The sequence below is a fragment of the Triturus cristatus genome, chromosome 7, assembly GCF_964204655.1.
Source record: "Triturus cristatus chromosome 7, aTriCri1.1, whole genome shotgun sequence".
In the NCBI taxonomy this organism is placed as follows: Eukaryota; Metazoa; Chordata; class Amphibia; order Caudata; family Salamandridae; genus Triturus; species Triturus cristatus.
Genome location: NC_140590.1, coordinates 1,781,370,192 through 1,781,390,127, shown reverse-complemented (window position 1 = coordinate 1,781,390,127; position 19,936 = coordinate 1,781,370,192). Strand labels below are relative to the sequence as shown.

The 19,936-nt window shown below is 47.7% G+C and overlaps 1 protein-coding gene across 1 annotated transcript in view; it reads left to right on the top strand.

The window, feature by feature from the left end:
* LOC146813095 (putative DBH-like monooxygenase protein 2) overlaps window positions 1–19,936 on the top strand; it is a 786,120-nt gene that overhangs the window by 592 nt on the left and 765,592 nt on the right. The gene's annotated exons all lie outside the window — the stretch shown is intronic.

The following is a 19,936-nucleotide window of genomic DNA, read 5'->3' as shown; positions in this document are numbered from 1 at the left end:
AGCTGACACCGAACCTGATTCTAGTTGTCCAGTTAAGCAAAGTTGCAAACAGATGGAGTGACTTCATTTTCCATCCATGCAGTTTAGAAATATAGGTGGTTTCCAGGGGAGCACATGGTTATGCATCGGGTCCAACATCACATAATCTGATTTCACATAATTTTTTTAGTTCTTTTTAGATGAAACTATATCTGAGGCAAAAGTAAGGGGGTCATTAGCATGATGGGCATATCGCAACCGCCCGACTAGCGATGGCGGTCCGCCCGTCCGCCAAAACACCCCGCCGGATGGCCTGTTACCCCCCACCACATTATTATGGTGGAAAGACCATCTGCCGCTTTTCCGCCGGTAGGCATTTGTCACGATTGCCTACCAGGTGGAAAAGGCCCATAAAATGGTGGCGGTGCCTTGCAGGCACTGCCATCCATGTTAGTATGAGGCATTTTCAATGCCTTTCCATGGCTGAGACTCTGTCATGGAAAGGCATGCAGAGTTCTCTTTAGGTGCCTGTTGCGGGCCCCCAGGGAGGTGGGGGGCTGCAATTGGGGGGTACACATGGTACCTCCCAACATTGGCATGCACAAGGTGGCAGGCACCGCGTGGTGCCTGTCACGTTGTGCATGCTAAATCACAACATGCATATATTGCATTGTGGCGGGTGCTGCTTACAGCACCGCTCACCACAATGTAATATATGCGGGAAGCCACCGCCACCGTGGCATCCTAATTGTCATGGCGGGACCGCCGCACCACTGGCAGCCGGTCCCAGCACCACTAGGGTGGCGGCCGGACTGAAGTCTGCCTGCCATCCTAATGAACCTCTAAGTTTATTCCATTTTCAATCCATATGTAGAAACATCGTTCACATTCACATTTTCATGGATTGGAATTTCCTTTTGAAATCTCAAGGAAAATAATGTATAAATAAAACCATATATGTACTAAAACATTGCACTGGGTTTCAGTCACAACAATGATGCAAATCCAGGGCAAAGTGCTGAGTGAATTTACTTTCTAATTCAATTCATCGTTTGGTTTGGAAAGTTGCAGAAATTAGTGCAAAGCAGTGTTGCACCCAGGAGGCCTTACAGTGGGTGAAACATGGGCAATTCCACACAACCACACAACGGTGTTAATTAAAATCTTTATTTTTAAGATTTATAGAGAAGAATACCTGGCAGAAATGTACACCTTCTCCAAGCTAAATAGTTTTTGCGATAGAATAGCATTTTTGTTTTTAATGCTGACATATATTTTAAGGGATGTTATCTTATTTGTGTGTTCAATTCATGGCGAATAATTATGAAAGTATGTTTCAAATCCAGTCCAGTTTAAAAATATAGTGATGTACTTATTGTCGATCAGGGACAAAAACATATAGTGCAATGTAACATGGGAAGTAACATGGGCACATTTTTCTGTGTGTTTCCTTGTTGTACATGATAGAATGTGCTATAGGCAATTAATGCTTCAGCCTACTGTATGTTTTTAATTTATGTGTTATTAATTTTGAATAGCCAGGGAAACACCTGTAGAAACTTTCACACATTAAATAAAAATGAAAAAACAGTTCTTCCAACACTTGGAGTTGTAATGAGCTGAATTAAGAAAAAGTATCTGCTCCAACATCTGTAGCTGCCTCTTACTAACCCATGCGAGCTGCTATGAGTGATAAACAGGGCAGGCTGCTTCAAAATCAATATGTACAGTTTGCAGCACAGGGCCTTTAAAAAGCACACGCATGAGGAATAATTTCCCCCTCTGCCACCCCTTTTGACAGCCATGACAGAATGGTAGCCCTGTCAGTGTGTTTGCGTGAAGCGGTAGATCCCAGAGGCGGCTGGCATGTAAGGAAGGTGGTGGGGCGACAAAAATAAATGAATAAAAAATAATCCCACTTCCCTTCAATGTGCGACGCACTCCTCCTCGCTCGGGTCTTCTCCAAGTAGGCAGTCTCCAGGAAACTACGGTAACTAATCCTGGCACTGTCTCTTGCTGAATGAGAGCGGCGCCAGGATTGTAGCGAGCGGCCTCTCTTGCTGCTCCCGAGAGCACTGGAGCCCTATGCTGTCTCTAACCCAGCCGAATGCCCCACCCCCATCCTGGCGCTCGACTCGGGATGGGGTTTTGAAAAAAATTATATTGTAAAAAAAATCCATTTTATTTTTTTATCCCTGGGGGAATACTTTTAGTGGGGCGACGCTCCTCCGTCTCAACGGAGGAGCCGCCCCTGGTAAATCCTTTCCTAGGCAGTGATTTCAGCATTATACATATGCAAATGCCTGTTAGCCTATGAGTCATAGCACCCAGCTGTTGTTTTGGAGCAGGCATTATGGAGGTCTGCCTGCGGTGTTGCAATTCTCTCAAGCTTTTGTCCTGAAGGAGTGAGCAATGGGGCATGGAAGCAGATTTGGAGTAATGAAGAACACCAGGAAGTAGCATGGGAACTCGACAGCCCCCTCCTTAGAACATATTTCCCTCTCATTTCATCTACATTCCAGTTGCTAGTCTAGGTTAACAGTTGTGAAAACAAACGTCCCCAACAATGTGCCCGATTCAGAGGTTAGTTGTCATTTTAGAGTTAGTTTACCCAAAGGGATCTGGGTAGACCTGTTTAAGGACACTCTTACGCTGTGGGCACCTCTTGCGACAAATGTTCTGCATGCCATATGCAGGACAGTGAAGCTTGATTCATGCTCACTGTGACTTACTGTTCATATCTTCAACAAGAGAAACCAGGTTGAGTCTAATATCTCCATGAGACTCTCTACTCAAAGTCTCAAGTAGGATCCTGCTAACAAGATAAGAATGCTGGGAAGTAAAGCTTAAGATCCTTTCAGGGATACAACATGGGGCTAGAAGGGGTATTGGAACAGTGGAACATTGTTTAAATCTTACCCTTATAAATGATAAGTACACAGTGAAAGGGAGCACTCTATATGGGTTTCATTGACCTTTTATGTGCTTTTGATTGTGTACATCATGAAATGTATGGGCTTTGATAGGGGAGTTGAGAGTTGATCTTGTCATACTGAACTTACCCATCGAAATCACCCCCAAAGTGTGTGAGCATGGTCACCTATTGGGCTGGTGTGAGGGCCATAAAAAGATTAGTGCTTTTCAAATCACAGAAAATAGGTTCTTGAGGCAACTACTGTCAACCCTGCAGTCAAGCTTTTTCTAGGAGATTCTCCTATATGGAAAGTTTCCCTCCAATTTTAGAGAAACTCTTTGGCCCCCCTAGTTCCCTATCCCCACTTCTATAGGGAAGCCCGCCTAGAACCTGAAGGGTGTGGTTTGAGGAGAATCTTTCCTTCGCTACACAGATTAAGAAACTTGCTGGAACCTGCTTTGGCCTTTTGAAATCTTTGAGGAACTTTCTCCCTCTCCTGGTGAAAGAGTCGGTCATTTGTGCCCTTTTTCTGTCTCGGCTGGACTGCGCTAATGCCCTTTATGTGGGCATCCCGGGCTATCCTATAAAAAAACTCCAGGTGGTCCAAATGCGGCAGCCAGACACCTTCTTGAAATTCCCGCTAGGACTAGCATGAGACCCCACCTGCGTTCTCCACACTGGCTTCCTGAAGCCGACGAGGTCAAATTTAAATCCTTGGTCATGGCCCATCGCAATCTTCATGGGCGTGGCCCCATCTACCTGCAAAAACGCTCTGCCTTCTACACTCCAGCGCGACATCTGCGTTCCTTGTCCCAGCGCCTCACCCAGGTCCCCTGCTTTAAATGTCTGACGCTTGGAGGCAGCTCTCTAGCTTGGAAAGCTGCTGTTCCCTGGAACGCTCTCCCTTTCGCCATCCAGGACATTCAGGACTCGCTGATCTTCGAGAAGAACCTGAAAACATATCTCTTTGCATAAATCTCTGATGGTTGCCCCTCTCTGCTCTGCGCCGGGACACTTTCGAGTATCTGTGCGCGATACAAATGTAATTAACATAACATCAATAAGTAGGGCTAAGCTTTCTAAATTACATTGTTCACTTATGCCCCTTTTGATTGTGGCATAAGATCTACACATGTGAGGAAGCAGTACATAACAGATGGCTGAAAATTTTTACAATATTGTGTGCTAGCCTGGGAGGACCCAACCTATTTGCCTATCCTCAGAAGTTAAAAGAGATCAATAAGCAAGGAAGATTATCAGTGGTTAGGTGCACTCCATTTTGCAGAAGAGAGGCCAATGAAAGAAGGGGAAAAGCAAAAGGTTAGCATTTGTCTGGAATGGTTGCATTATGCTGGGCTTCAGCCCTGTTTGAAATGTGTGAATTACAGCTACCAGAGGTCACTATTGATCCACTTCCGACTGAATATATTTCCCTTCCAGGTTGTTTTTGCCTAAATCAAAAGATTTGGCATGTAGACATACATGCTGTTTATGTGATGGAAGATCAACCCAGTGTACTATTCATTTTTTTACCCTGTGAGTTTTATTTAGTCCATATGAGAAAGGCTAGTAATGCTGAAACAATTACTAGAAATTGCAAGTCAGCCTTAGTTTTTCCGCAATAGTTGCAAACTGCCAAGACCTGTGCAGTAGTATTAGTTTTCATTAGAGATGCCCTCTATCGTAGAAGGAGTTGGCATGAAGTTCTTGCTGGTTGATGAACTTGGCCTGAAAGGTAGCCTTTTTAACATCATTCAGTGTATTACTTCACTTTTCTATTGTTTGCTCCAGCCCTATAGATTGCAGCATAAGCTGAGTCTCCGGTTCAGCTGTACAATGTTTGTTTAAACACCCACGGTTGACAAGTGAACTTAGTTTCATGCACTAATACTTGAAGACAGGTTTTTTAGTGCTCCAGAACCACACCCAATAAATAGTTGAATTATCATCAATACTTTTGGATTACTAACAATCCCTAAACAGGGATCCAGGGGTCAGCATGGTGATTAGAAACAAGCCTACATTGCACTAAGAAAAAGACACTTTACTAAAAAAGTGTTTATTTCAGTAGGCTCATGCTGCTGCTTAACACATCTAAAACAACCCCTCAAAATTTAATTCAACCAGCACAAATACATGATGCAAAAAACAAAAATGAAACAAACTTTTCTACCATGGTTAAAATGTCATCTAAAAACATCCTAAAACCTACTTCTGTGCACTAATCCAGGAGAGGGTGGAGTAAAACTTGCATCTTGAGTTTCTTAGGGAGATTCAGTGCACTGATTGAATGTTTACAGTAAAGCGCAGTAGTTGTCAAAACTAAGGGAGGCCCTATTCACTGAGAAGGGTAAGCACACGTTGCACCAGCTACACCTCTCCCAGAATTGGCAGCTCGATATCACCTTTCAGTAGAAAGTGCAATACAGCAGCATCTCTGGCTGTCATGATCTCTTCTGGCAGTATCTCACATGATAGTCTGGGGCAAAGGATGGTCAAGGGACAGTGCTTTAATGCTATTTCCTACCTGAGACAGATTTTTCAACACCACCTTAGGAATGTCTAGTATAACCAATGAGCATCAAGATACTGGTCTAAGCTGCATTTTTATTTATAATATATCAAATATGGTAAAAATACGGCAATTCAGATTGTTTTGGCCATTGTTCTTGTGGGACCTTGAAATAGAGATAATAAGATACATGTTATTGATGCCTATGTCAGAGTGACTTGGCACTTACACAGGTTCTTGGAATGATAAGAACAGAAAACATCTGCGTGAAAGACAGACAGGGTGATCATTTTTCAAACATAGTGAAAATGGAGTCTCAGCCTACTTAAGATGGAGTCAGACATTATAGTCTATACATCACAATGACATTTCTGTATCCCTTAATAAGGTGCTCCCCTGTGCTTTCATTTCAGAAAGGTTGTAATTGGTAGGTCAGCTGTCTGTTGGCTGATATATTGAAACCTATGCCTGTAGGAATGAATAGGGGAAACTTAACTTCAACCAGAATTTTAGTTTCATCTATTTATGGTGGCATGTGACTGTTATTTATGATACTTGAATTTGTATTCATTATATTAAGGTTAGTGCCTGTGATTTTATATTGTGAAGTTACATTGTGATGAAACATTGTGTTTTTATATTGTTGTACTTTTATGGTTTTCTATGAAGATTACTCAATAACATTTGTTTGATATGATTTGAGTAAGTTTACACTTTGTAGTAAGTTTACTACTTTCAGTATTCACATCTCCGTGCGTAAACTTGCTACAAAAGTGTAAGGTACATGTCTCCTCCCCCATAGTAATTCAATTGACTTGTTCTTTTGCAGGTAGATGATGTCCTTCCTTAAACCCCACCAAGATCCTCCCTAAACTATCTTACTCCTCACAAATCCAATCCCCTTCAGTAGTAAGTCTGCTCCATTTCCCCTGTGCTTCTCCCACGTTTTCTACTAAGCTCTATACTTATATGTGCAGAAACTCCACTGTAGGAGCTGAAAACTCTGCACATATATATATAGGCAAAAAGTACACTTTGCAGTGCATTTTATAGTTTTGTGGCAGTGCATTAGTGTAGTGTAGTGCAGAAGAAGCAACCCAAATACTCACTTGGGAGTGTCCTGACCCGGTCTCCTTCTTTTTCTTGTTTTTTCTTTATAAATATACAAAATATGCATCTCCAGTTAATTTTCAGTTATATCTTGTTAGAATCCGGGGTCTCTGGTTGGCGCAGGTATGCACTTGCGACAAGCAGGGACCCTTTCCTCTAAGTCAGGGCGTAGGATCACCTCTTAAAAATAACCCCTGCTCACCCTCTAGGTAACGTGGCGCGAGCAGTCAGGCTAGATTCCAGAGGGCATTAGGTTAAGCATTCAAGGTATCCCACACAATAATCACCAACCCACCACACAAGACACAAGGCTGTATTTATGTAAAAATAAAGTTCTTTATATAAAAGATTTCTTTAAGCAGGATGTCAAAATACAGTTCTTCACTTAAATAAGGTTCCAGTTACTTTCAATGCTTTTAGGCAGTCCACAGATTTTAAAATGGCAGTTTTCTACTTAAAATAGGCTTCTTGGGGTTCTGTGCGCTTCGTAGCGCCTTGGGTACGCTTCGTACGAAGTTTTGGACGTCTCTTGCCGTTTCTCACGCTTCTCGCGTGAGCACGCGTACTCGGGACGTGAACCGTACAGACCGTACCCTCGTAGGTACGTGTCGTACACGTTCGGTACGCCTCTCTCTAAACCTCACGCTTCTCGCGTGAGCAACATCCTATACTTTAAATGGAGGACGGTTCGTACCTTTCCGGGTCGCCTCGCACAGCTGCTTCGGAGGTTGCCAAAGTTCACGCTTCACGCGTGAACAGCGTAGCGGTTCTAAAGCTCCAGTACGGCCCGAACAAAGACACGGACGGGTCGTACTTCAGCACGCTGCACACAGTACCTTAAATTCTTAAAGGGCAAAGTTCTTGGCGGCTCCAGAAGTCCGTGAGGGGTGTCCCACGTCGCGTTGCTGTCCCTTGAGGTCAGTGGATGGCGATGCTTCGTGGGGCACTTCTAGGCTTCAGGACTCGCACCAGAGGGTAGAAGCAGGAGGGGCAGCTCGGGGGCAATTTCTTCAGCGCGTCGCGCTGCCGGCTTCACGTAGAGGACACACAGTGCTTCGTAGGTCCTTGCAGGAGCTTCCACGGCCAGGGGGGTCGCAGAGGCTCGGCGCACGGAGCCTGATCAGTCTCTTCTTTGCGGTGCGAGCTACGGCTCGGGGGCAGCTGCTTGCGGTGCTTGGACCAGGTTGACAGGCCTTTGCGGTGCTCGCAGTAGCCCCGGTGGCAGATGTCGCGGTGCTCAGATGAGGGGCGCACAGGTCCTCTGGGGTCAGCGTCACAGGATCGCCTCCAGCAGCTTCTCTTCTTCTTGGGGAAAGGTAGCGCCCACTGTTCCTGGGGCGCAGTTCAGGGGGCAAGTTCACCAGCAAGCCCTTGGAGATTGTTCAAAGCACAAGTTGAATAAAAGTCTTTTTCCTTTAGTCTTTTCCTCCTCTCCTTCCAGCAATCAGGCACCCACCGCAGGCCAGTCTCTCAGGCATAGAGACAGTACTCCTCCATGCAGCTTTTCCAGGTCCTTCTCCTTCAGGCAGAGGTTCGTCTTGGTGCAAACAGGATCTGATTTCTTAGGAGCAGGGCTCCTTCTTTTATACAGTAATTCTTTTGTTCTTTGTCGCCAGGGGGCCTGGGCCTGGCTCAGTCTGGTTTTGGAGCACTTTGTTGTGGTGACTCTGCTCTTTCCTTTCAGCAGCAGGGCAGAGACATCAGCCGCTCCACAGGGGGCGGAGCCGGCTTTGTGGTGGCAGAGCACAGGTCTATTCAGAGTCAAGGTGTACTCCTCCCACCCATCCTGGCGTAATCTCTCTACCCACCACCTGGCAGCCAGCCTGTCTCCTGGAATTCCCCAGCCCTGCTCCCCACTGTAACTAGGCAGAACACACACACACAGCGCAGAGGCGGACTGAAATGGCCAGGTCAGTAAATACTAACTTTCTAAAAGTAGTATTTACAAACGCAGGATATTAAAATAAACTTTACTAAAAGAAGTATTTTATTATTCTGAGTTCAGGCATACTAAACATGACTTTCTACCATGCTCTATGAGTCCACTGGGATTACAGCGTGTAGTAATTCCAGCAGCCCATTCTGGCCTATGGAGAGCAGGTAGCATTCAATAGTGAAAAACAAAAATGGCTGTAATTCACTATTAAGACATGCCACACACATCAGGGCATGTCCTACCTTATGCCTACAATGCACCCTGCCCTTGGGCCTACCAGAGGGGTGACTAATATGTAGCTAAGGGAAGGTTTAGGGACTGGCAAGTGGGTGCACTTGTGCAGTCAGCGCGACAGTACCAGACCGCACGCAGGTTCTGCAGTGGCAGACCTTAAACACATTTTACTAGGCCGCTTCTGTGCATGGCACAACCAGTGCTGCAAGCCCACCAGCAGCATTTGTATTTACAAGCCCTGGCACTCCTGGTGCACTTTACTAGGGGCTGACAGTAAACCAAATAAACCAATTATGGACACCAATCAATGTATACACTTTTCAAAGGGAGCACTTGCACTGTGGCACTGATTGGCAGTGGCACAGTGCCCTGAGCAGCTAACACCAACAAAACACATGAGGCACATCAGCAAAAAGTTGAAGGGAAACACACACCAAGGTGCCAGGTCTAACACGTGTCCCCTCCAGCTGAAATGTGGGGGGAACTACCCTACCCCAGGGAGTTCCTCTTCACTAAGGCGGAAAAACCTGGACAGACCGTCAGCATTGGCGTGATCTGTGCCAGGGTGATGCTCCACCGTAAAGTCCATACCCTGTAGGGAGATGGACCACCTCAACAGTTTTGGGTTCTCACCCCTCTTTTGCATCAACCATCTAAGGGGCCTGTGGTCGGTCTGAACCCGGAAGTGAGACCCAAACAAGTAGGGTCTTAGCTCCTTCAGCGCCCAGACCACAGAAAATGCTTCTTGCTCTATTGCACTCCACCTTTGTTCCCGTGGAAGTAACCTCCTATTTATGAAGGCTACAGGTTGGTCCCAGCTCTCCTCAGTCATCTGTGAGAGAACAGCCCCTACACCATGCTCTGATGCATCTGCCTGCACTAGTAATTCTTTGGAGAAGTCAGGAGCCAAGAGCACGGGCGCCGTGCACATGGCAGTCTTCAGGGTGTCAAAAGCTTTCTGACAGGTGTCAGTCCATATCACTTTTCTGGGCTGCTTCTTCGAAGTCAGCTCTGTCAAGGGGGCAACAATGCTGCCATACCCCTTGACAAACCTCCTGTAGTACCCTGTCAGTCCTAAAAAGGCCCTCACCTCTGTCTGGGTCTTTGGGGGCTTCCAAGCCAGGATGGTTTCAATCTTGGGTTGGAGGGGCGCCACCTGGCCGCTACCGACTTGATGTCCCAAGTACACCACTGAACCCTGCCCGAGCTAACACTTGCTTGCCTTGATCGTGAGGCCTGCCTTGCGCAGTGCCATCAACACTTCCCAGAGATGTTGCAGGTGCTCTTTCCATGTGCCACTGAACACTGCGATGTCATCCAGGTATGCGGTGCTGAACTCGGTCAGCCCAGCCAACACCTGGTTGACCAACCTCTGGAAGGTGGCAGGGGCATTCTTCATCCCAAAGGGCATAATCCGGAACTGGAAATGCCCATCTGGTGTGGAGAATGCGGACCTCTCTTTGGCCCCATCAGTCAAGGCGATCTGCCAGTACCCAGACGTTAAATCAAACGTGCTGAGGTACCGTGCAGCCCCTAACCGATCGATGAGCTCATCAGCTCTGGGGATGGGGTGCGCGCCAGTCTTCGTGACTGAATTGAGTCCTTTGTAGTCCACACAGAACCGGAGTTCGGGTGTGGCACCCGGCGCTGCAGCCTTTGGGACCAAGACCACTGGGCTGGCCCAAGGACTGCTGGAGGACTCAACCACCCCTAGAGCAAGCATCTTTGAGACCTCCTCTTTGATGCAGGCTCTGACCCTGTCAGTTACCCTGTAAGCTTTGTGCTTCACAGGTAAGCTGTCTCCTGTATCCACATCATGGACGCACCAATCTGTGATACCAGGAACCAGGGAGAACAGGTCAGGAAACTGCCCCAGCAGCTGGCGGCAGTCATCTGTTGCTCAGGGGTCAGGGTGGGTGAGAGGTTAACTCCATCCACTGACCCGTCTCGCTCTGAGGCTACCAAGAGATCAGGAAGAGGCTCGGACTCCTCTTCCATCTCATCATCGGTGGCCAAGAGCATGCCCACTTCGGACCTCTCCAAGTGGGGCTTCAGTCGATTGACATGTAGGACCCTTAAGGGGTTCCTAGGAGACTGCAAGTCCACCAAGTAGGTGACAGAACTCTTGCGCTCCACAATCTCAAAGGGTCCTGTCCACTGTCCTGGAGTGCACACGGCTCCACAGGGGCCAGGACCCATACCTTTTGACCAGGTTGAAGCTCAACCAGAGTGGCGTTCTGGTCGTACCACCGCTTCATTTCCTCCTGGCTGGCTTCCAGGTTTGCCTCAGCAAGTTGCCTGAAACGCCTAGTCTGGTTCCGGAAAGCCAGCATTTAACTGTATATATTCTGGGGAGGTTTCCTGGGAGATTGCTCCCAGCCTTCCTTGACCAGACTAAGAGGTCCTTGTACTGGGTGGCCATACAAAAGCTCAAAGGGACTGAACCCCAGAGACTTTTGTGGCACCTCACGGTACGCAAAGAGAAGGCATGGTAAGAGGACGTCCCACTTACGCCTCATGGGTTCCTCAAGACCCATAATCATGCCCTTTAGGGTTCGGTTGAATCTCTCAACCAACCCGTTTCCTTGGGGATGATAAGGGTTGGTGAACTTCTACGTCACACCACACTCTTGCCAAAGGGATTTCATACATTTCGATATGAAATTGGTCTCCCTGTCAGACACCACCTCTAGAGGGAATCCTACTCGTGAGAAAATTCCCATCAGTGCACGTCCCACCACAGGGGCCGTCACTGTCCTCAGAGGGATGGCTTCAGGGTACCGGGTGGCATGGTCCACCAAGACCAGGATAAACCTGTTGCCCATGGCTGTCTTGGGGTCCAATGGCCCTACAATGTCAATCCCCACTCGCTGGAATGGTGTACTGACCACAGGGAAAGGTTGGAGTAGAGCCTTCAGCTTCCTTCCACTCTTACCACTTGCCTGGCAAGTCTGGCATGTCCTGCAGTGAGTGTCAGAACTCCTGCACATTTGAGGCCAATAGAAGTGGGTGACAAGCCTTTTGACGGTCTTGTCCTGCCCCAAATGCCCTGCTAACGGCACATTGTGAGCCAGCCCCAGTAGGAAGGCTCTGAACTTCTGGGGTACCAGCAGCGCACGGGCTGACCCAGGTTCAGCAACCTTAGGCTCTGAGTACTGGAGGTCGTTCTCCCAGTAGATTAAGTGAGTTCCGGACTGATCACCATTGGCCTGGGCTGCAGCCTGCTGCCGCATACCCTCTAGAGAGGGGCACTCTTTCTGCTCCCTGCAGAATTCCTCCCTGGAGGGGCCTCCTTCTTGCTGCCAATGGGTCAGCTCAGGCAGGTCCCCCAGTTCGGCTATCTGTTCCCCGGTAGGCTCCAGGGCATCCCCCTCAAGGTCTGCTTCCTCCTGGGCTGTGGGAACTTCAGGAGCCGGTTCCCTGTGCCTCCCGTGCCGTCTCTCTAAGGCCGGTTCCTGGGCTTCTCCCTCAGGCTCCAGGGTCCCTTCAACACCCCTACTGGCTGCCATTGACCGGGTGGTCACGCACGCCCAATCAGGTAAACCCACCATCGGCAGGTGAGCTGTCTTCTCCACCTTTTCCAAAGGGGAGCTCTCCAAATCGTTCCCTAGGAGACAGTCTACAGGCATGGCAGTTCTCACAGCGACTTGCAGAGTACCAGAGACCCCCCCCACTCAAAGGGAACTTGAGCCATTGGACAATGACTCTCTGTGTTGTCAGCATTGACAACCCGACAGTAGGCATGGGGTTCAACCTGCTCTTGAGATACCAGGTGCTGCCGCACTGCAGTCACACTGGCGCCTGTGTCTCTAAGAGCCTCTACCTTCTTCCCATTGACGGTCACCACTTGCCCATATTTCTTAGTGTTAGAGGGCAAGTCGGCGTTAGGGACCATCTCACTGTCTCCTAGTGAGACTAAGGTCATCTGGACGGGGTCCCACTGATGAATACAGGCCCCAGCTAGGCCCGCAGGACACAAGGGTTCGCTCTCCTGTAATGGAATCTATAAGGAAGTTGGCACGGAAACTGCAAAGTACAAAGACAGCATTTATTAACCCTTAAGGGTGGTCCTACAATCCACACAACACTCTTCAGTATTGCATAGAGTAGCACAAAGAACCTTCGTACATGGTCCCCTTTTATACACAGTAGAGGGGCTCATAAGTGGGTGGATACAACATGAAGACGAAGAACATTACCATTTATGGTCATTTTCGATACTGAATCAATATGTGGGCGGAGCTAACGCACTCCTTGAGCCCGCGAAAACATGGTCAAGCAAGGCTAACTGATAACAGATGTGGTCAAGTCTGGGCATGTGCCAGATGGACAAAGGAGCTATTTATAGACTGTTACTAGGCAGATTGCAAGAGCAACTAACACAGAGGTTGGACTCTTCTCGTGGGGAACACGTGGAAGCATGACAATACAAAATGGAGTCCAAGCTTCGGTCAACATAACAGAGAAAACACGATCTATAAAAGGGGAATTAATGTCTTTAGTAAATGCTTAATCACATCGTTGTTTCAATTTACAACAGACGACCCTTTCAGCATTTACTGAAGACATCCGGTTTGTTAGGATAATCATCATATATGTTAATTGTCATCATTTCTTCAACTTCTTTAGCTAAACGTTTTTGGTGGGCAACATCGGCAATAGCTTTCTTATCAGGGATACAAAATGATACACATAATGAGCAGAGCAAGGGACCACATTGAATACAGATACAGCATGAAAACAGAACCGCTACAATAATGCAGAGACCAGTTAGAACCTTCCATCCCCAGGCGGTAATTAACACCCAAAACCATCCAGAAAAGGACCAAGTGCCGTTTTCTGTATGGATCTCAGCTGCAATTTTATGCAGTTTATTGATGGCATTATAAACTGATGGCGTATGATCAGGAATAAACACACAACAGCTACTTCCAATAATTTTACATGCTCCTCCTCTGTCAGCTAGCATAACGTCTAACACCATACGATTCTGCAATGCAACAATTCTAGTAATCTGCAATTCCTCCGTAAGATTCCCAAGAGCAGCAGCAGTCTGATTTGTCACAGCTTCTACCACTCTTGTTAACCTTCGGATCTTCCTACTGTTCAGGGCAGCTCCAACAAAGAAAAACAGTCCTAAGTTAAAATCAATATACTGCTGCAGACTGGTATCGGTCTGATCTACATCGTCAATTGATAAAGTACGTTTATACCTATTTACAGTCACATTATTCAATAATTTCAGATCCTTGTGATAAGATGCGGGTGCTAGGAATACAGGAGGTAATAGAAATGATACATAGCATACCCCAGACCACCCAGCCGGCAGACGGTAATAACCTTTATTTCCACACACAAAATACGTATTATGGGAGGCCAAGAAGGTACTATTGTTCAACCCATCAATATTCAAAACAGTAATGCAATCACTAACACCAACAGGGATGAAACCCACACTCTGGACACACAGGTCCGCTTGAGCCTGTGGCACTTGGATCACAAATTTGTCTTTTCCCACAGTGTCTCTTGTGTTCGTGAAGATGTAGGGAATGGATTCATTGTCTGGTCGGTACTCTTCCCACTCCCAAATTGTCCCGTTCGCTTGTGGATACCCATTTTTGTCTTGATGGCATTCTTTATTAAGTCTAAAAAGCAATCGTCCCACTGTCGGTTTCCGAGTGGCAAAAAGCAAAGTATACCATGCTCTACAAGAGCCATTATGAGAGAAAGGAAGTGGTATAAATGGCGTTCCTCCTTTCTTCTGATGAGCTGGCATCATCCCACATATCCAACAGTTCGTAGCATTCGTAGCAACGTGGGTATGATGCAGCATCTGGATGAAAGTGTTATTCAAGTAAGATTGTCGATGCTTCAACTCTTGATACGGTAATGTATAAAAGTAGTGCTCCTCAGGCACCGGAGTTGTCGACACAAGAATCTTCCGAGCGGGAGTTACATCCTCCACGAACCATGTGGTTATCCCAACAATGGCTACTGTCAACATGAACCCTAATGCGCAAAGTATTTTCTTTTTCTCCATATCAAAGCAAAAATAAAACCCAATATCTTCCTGAAACTAAAAGTCTGTCAGAACTCTTCCCCTTGGGCAGCGGTTGATTTCTTCACCAGCGGGCCAAGACGGGTGTCGCTACACTAATGCAGGGCTGATCCCCCCCCTTGCCTCATTGGCTCTCCGTTTCACTAACCCAAGGGCCGTTCTGACAGTATGTCCCGGTACTGGAAAACTCACTTCCTTGGTCGAAGATGATATCGCCTTCCTCCAGAAGTCGCGTGGTCCGGAAAGAGCTCCTCAGTGGCGTTTGGCTCCGCAGCACGGCCTGTCTCTGCAGCCAAAATTTCTCGTTGATCGGTCAGCACGGCAGGTTCCACCAATCCGGGCGGCACCTTCCTACAGTGCAGAGAGTGGATCCAATTCTTTCGGTTGGAGACTCGCACAGCCGTCCTCGTTGCGAGGAGGACCTGCTCAGGGCCCACCCATCTCGGCTCCAAACTGTTCGTTCTGTCGAAGACTTTCACCATGACATGGTCACCAGGCCGGAGACCATGTCCTTCGCCGGTAGACCGATCAGGGAGCGCCTCTCGGACCTGTTGATGGATAGAAACCAAGTTATCCGTTAACTGTGCCAGATAATCACTCATCATTACACAAGGTACATCATACACAGCCTTAGGTCTTAGTGGACCCCAAATATTCATTGGGCGTCCAAAAACGATCTCATATGGCGTAAGGCCAGTTCGAGAGTGCGGTACTGATCTAATTGACAATAACGCCAGTGGCAGAGCGTCTGGCCAAGTCAAAGACGTCGAAGCTTGGATTTTGGCGATCTTAAGCTTCAGTGTACCATTATACTTCTCAACTAGGCCTGCAGACTGAGGGTGAAACACGGCGTGGAACTTCTGAGTGATGCCTAGACCCTTCAAGACATACTTTATAACATCCGCTACGAAGTGAGGGCCATTATCGCTCCACAGAAGTCTACAAACGCCATATCGGGGGAAAAACTCTTTCAGCAGCATCTTCGCAGTAGTCATTGCAGTATTGTCTTTCGTAGGGTACGCTTCAACCCATTTGCTGAAGGCGCGAACCACTACTAGAACATACTTCAGATTATTACAGCGCTCCAGCTGGATGTAATCCATCTGCAAAACCTCAAAGGGTGCAGTGGGTGTCACAAATCCTCCTGCTGGAGTTCGAGTACCCTTTCCCGGGTTATACCTCAGACAGATCATACAGGTCTGCACCACCCTCTTTGCTGTGCTAGCAATCTCTGGATGCTCCCAGACTTGGGTAAGCAATTTCACAATTGCGGAAGCTCCAACATGTGCTAGCCCATGTGCCATCTGAACCATAGGTTGTACAAAGGCCGTGGGTAATTTCCATCTATCCATCTGCTTATTTCTCCAACAACCCTCGTCATCCAGTTCTCCCTCGCTAGCCCATTGTTCCCGCTCTTTGTCAGAAGCGGTCCTTTGCATTTCTCGCACTTCCTCTTTCGCGTCATGCCATCTCTCCACCTGTGATTTCACTACATACATGGCAGTAGTACCGGGCTGCATCGCAGTCTCCCGTGCTACTCGATCCGCTAACGCATTTCCTTCTCCAACTTTATCAACTACTTTCTTATGGGCGCTACACTTAACGATGGCAATTTTCTTTGGGTATGTCAATGCAGTTAGAAGATTATGAACTAACTCTCCATGCATTATCTGTACTCCATGTGACGTTAAAAACCCTCTCTCCTTCCAGAGTAGGCCGAAGTCATGCGCTACTCCGAAGGCATAGCGGCTATCTGTATAAACATTCACACATAGTCCTGTACTGAGCTCACATGCTCGTGTTAATGCTATCAGTTCCGCTGCTTGAGCTGATTTCTGTGGTATGCGTGCTGTCTCCACTATCGTTTGTAATGTGGTAATTGCATATGCTGCTGAAGTCGTACCATCTGGTAGCTTCAGACAGGATCCATCCACCCACAGTTCTCCATCTACATCTGGAAAGGGCGTATCCTGGAGATCAATACGACCCTTTGTTTGTTCCTCAGTCACGAGAATACAATCATGCGCTTTCCGCGCCTCAGGCTGGGTTTCGGGGTATGGCAACAATGTTGCCGGGTTTAACGTTACGCACCTTTTCAACGTAATATGAGGAGCCAAAAGCGTCAACTCATATCCCGTTAAACGGGCACTGGTCAAATGCTGCGTCTTTGTTTGATTAAGCAGGGCATCGACGGCATGGGGGACTAATACCAACAGCTTATGAGATAACACAATTCCCTCGCTTTGGCGTATTGACACAGCTGTCGCCGCAACCGAGCGAAAACACCCGGGTAATGCTCGGGCGACAGGATCAAGTACAGCCGAAAAATATGCACATGGGCGCTGCTTATCGCCGTGCATCTGCACTAAAACTGACAATGCACATCCATCTTTCTCATGCACATACAACGAAAAGGGTTTTGCATAATCAGGGGTCCCTAACACTGGTGCTGAACAAAGGGCCTGTCGTAGTTGCTGAAAAGCAGTATCACACTCATCTGACCAAGGGATTGGGATAGGCGTGTCCTTTGTCAAGAGGGCTAACAATGGCTTAGCTATGTGCGAAAACCCCAGTATCCACTGTCTACAAAAAGAAACAAGGCCCAAAAATGCACGCACATCCTTCTGTGTGGACGGCGTCGGCGTATCCAGAATTACTTGGATACGATCCGGTGTGAGTGCACGTCCCTCCTTAGACAAAAGGTGACCCAAATAAGTCACCTTTGGTCTACAGAATTGCAATTTCTTTCTAGATACCTTATGATTGTGGGACGCTAAAAAGGAAAGTAAGGATAACGTACTTTTTTCACATAACTCCAGGGTGTCAGCCGCCAGCAAGATGTCATCAACATATTGAATGAGGGCGACCCCCTCGAGCAGAACAAAAGAATCCAATTGTCTTTTCAAAGCCTGACTGTAAATGCTAGGGCTTTCTGTGTAGCCCTGAGGAATCCTACAGAAACGATAAGATCTATTATTTAATGTAAACCCAAAAAGATATCGGCTATCAGGGTGAATGGGAATGGAAAAGAAGGCATTTTTCAAATCAATCACTGAGAACATGGTCGCCGTAGACGGGACCAAGGTAAGCAACGTTGTGATATCGGAAACCACTGGGTATTGAGGTATCACGATCTTGTTCACTTCTCTCAAATCAATTATAAACCGATAAACTCTGGCATCCGTATCCTTTTTCAGTATGGGAAGAATCGGACTGTTACAAATGTTGTAGGGGACTTCCTCGACTACCCCAACCGTTATCAAATCCTGCACTATCTGTATGAGAGCCTCCTCACCCTCCTGGGAAATACGGTACTGTGGGAGGCGTGGTAACACCGCCCCCTCCTGGACGCTAATGTGGACCGGCGGAATCACCATTTGTCCCACATCAGTATCCGAAGTTGCCCACAAAGCATGAGGGAGGGTAGCTAACAGCGCATCCTCTGACATCGTACACATCCGCCCAGACCGGGGGTAGTTGTCATTTAAGATCACCCTCACACCCTCAGGGGAGCAGCGGATCGTAGCCCTAAAATGCTTTAACATATCAAGACCCATAATATTGTCCGGTGTGTACGGGGCAAGCAGAAACGGACAGGGTGCAGAAAAAGAATCAACCTTAAACATGAGGGGCTGTGAAAGAGGGCTTCGGGAGAGTGTACCGTCAAACCCTACCGATGTGACCATTAAGCCGGATGGGGGAGCCCCCGGAACCAATTGCTTAGATAGCGCACTACGTGTCGCTCCAGTATCCACTAGGAACTGATCAGTAGAGCCCAAAACCTCAGCCGATACATAAGGGCCCTTCTGATCGACCGGCACCTCAACTGATTCTAACCCCCATCCAACGCATTCCTATGCATGCTGAGAGTCATGGTACCCCGACCGGTCAATCCCTGACGCTTGATACTGATGCTGGCGATCGAAAACATTTGATCTATCTCGGGGCTGCCCAGCAGACTCAAAACGAGCCTGTTCGTTAGAATTCCCTCGGAAGTTCGAGAAACCCCCTCTACCTCGCGGGCCACCGTGGGTATGCCCCTGACGCGATGCATGCAACACCGGGCAGTCCCTAGCCCAATGACCCGATTGCTTACAATACGCACATTGATTCCTATTCAAATCAGACCGGCCCGAGGGAGGACCATAAGATCCTCCCCTGCCCCTATTACTACCCCGTCGAGGCGGGCCATAGACTTGTGCCAACATCACCTTTGTTTTCAAATCTTTCGATTTCTTTTCCTCCTGACCCTTTGCTTCTTGCTCCTGACGCTCATAATACTGGGCGATAGTCAGGAGGGCCGTCGGTGTAGCGGAGGACCAAGAACTTTCACTCGCTTTTAGACGGGCCGCAACTGCCGGCAGCAGATTAGCCACATATTTATCCGCAAAGAGGTGGCGTCCCGTATCGTCGGTAAGCGACTGTCCACTAAAATCATGAAACGTCTCCTCAAAGCCCGTAAAGAAGTCCGCAACTGACTCATCAACTTTCTGTTTACATGCAGCTAACATATTCCAGTCAATCTTTTTAGGGGGGATAATTGTCTTCAACTTAGCCACAATAGCAGCAGGGAGATCTAAAATATTCTGGGGCGGTTTCTGCGCGGGCTTCCTCTCCCTATCCTCATCCTCCAGTTCAGACCATCGAGCCTTAAAAGTGGCAGCATCATCTACCTTTCGCACAGATCGCCACATATCTGGTGGTAGAATAAGCCCAAAGAACAAATCTATATCTGCTAAAGTCATAACGCAAGAATTCAAGGCCCCCTCGACTTCTTCATAGAAGGCCGCTGGATTCTTGCGGGGGTCGGGCAGCGCATTCTTCAATGCCATAACATCAGCCCTATGCCACGGAGTGTAAACCCAATTATAAACAAAATATCCCTTAGCATCGGCGGAGGTAATGTCCGAGCTAGTCCCCGCTCCTTTAGGAGGAACATACAAAGGCGCCGCCTCTCGCATTGGTTTAACATGCACTATGTCATCCTTATCTGACTGGGAGGTGGATGAGTGGCCCTCTGTTGTGCACGAATCCGACTGCTTCTCCTCCCCTGCTCGCTGGCGCGCTTTCTCTTTAAAGACCAGCACCTCGTCCCGCAAGGCGAACAGCCGCCGAGCCATATCTGGAGCCTTAGAAAAAGAGAAAACACCATTACGCAATGCTTTAGCATCCGATGATACTTCGTCGGGCTCA